The sequence below is a fragment of the Sinocyclocheilus anshuiensis genome, unplaced genomic scaffold, assembly GCF_001515605.1.
Source record: "Sinocyclocheilus anshuiensis isolate Anshui unplaced genomic scaffold, SAMN03320099.WGS_v1.1 scaffold6014, whole genome shotgun sequence".
Lineage (NCBI taxonomy): Eukaryota > Metazoa > Chordata > Actinopteri > Cypriniformes > Cyprinidae > Sinocyclocheilus > Sinocyclocheilus anshuiensis.
Window position 1 is genome coordinate 21,242 of NW_015556234.1, and position 1,333 is coordinate 22,574.

The following is a 1,333-nucleotide window of genomic DNA, read 5'->3' on the forward strand; positions in this document are numbered from 1 at the left end:
GAATACTACTTAATGAAAATTCTTTAACTCCTAAGGATTGTAATTCATCTTTAAGTCGATCCCTTTCTCTTTCATATGCTGTACATACCATCATAACGTGTTCCACTGATTCCTCTGTTAAACAAACATTACATAGACCAGTATTATGTTTCCCTATAATGTATAGTGTTTGGTTAAGATTTGAATGTCCTGTTCGTATATGTGTTAAAATGACTTGTTCCCTTCTACTTATGTTATGAATGATTTTTCCTCCCTTCTACTTACTACTTCTACTTGTTATGAATGATTTTTCTTCTCTTTATACCCCTTTGTACTTTGTGATAATGCCTACCTGTTTGACATGAGTCCCAGTATATCTGCCATACAATATTGCATGCATTTAATATTAACTGTTTCCCTTCTATTCTGCTGAGTGCAATATTTATACTTGGATCATCCATATTTAAGGATTCTTTAGCCATTTTATCTACCTCTTCATTACCTTGAATTCCCACATGTGCAGGTACCCATATAAACCGAGTAATTATCCCTATCTGTTTAATACTATATAGTGTAATCATGATTTCTGTTAAAATGTCTTTTCTATTTGATTGCCATGATTGTAAACTCACAAGAGCTGCCATTGAGTCAGAGCATACTGTTACTTTATCCGGTCTTACTTCATAAACCCACTCTAATGCCATAAGGATAGCTACCATCTCTGCTGTATATACAGAAGTACCATCCGTAATTCTTCCAGCCTTCCTAACCTGAAATTCTGGAATGCAAAATGCAGCACCTGTCCTTCCAGTTTCTATGTTCTTTGATCCATCTGTGTAAATTTGGAGAAATGAATAATGCATACTTTTTATATATTCTTTGACATATGCTTTTAAATTAAACCCCTCCCCCATTCCCTTAATTTCTTTATGTACATTTAAGTCAACTTCCGGTTGTTCTAATAACGTACGTTTAAGTCAACTTCTGGTTGTTCTAATAACCAAGGTTCTATTGGAGAAGTTACTATTACCGATGCAAATTGATTTGATTCTATTCCAGTTTCATTGATCAATTTCGTAATTTTCCATGCAAATCCTTTACCTGGTTTATTTACTGTTTCCCAACTTTCATTAAGTACTTCTCTTAATGTCTATGTCGTCTCCAAACCCGCCACGGCGTCTTTCCTTCGCCATGACGCCGTCCACCCACAACAAAACTCCTTCCGGTTCCAGAATCTACCGAGCAACCGCACTTCTTCTTCTTCTTCTTAATGTTTAACGGCAGTTGGCATCCAGTGTAATTGTTGCATTACCGCCACAATCTGCTCCGGAGTGTGGATCAGACAACAGGGTCA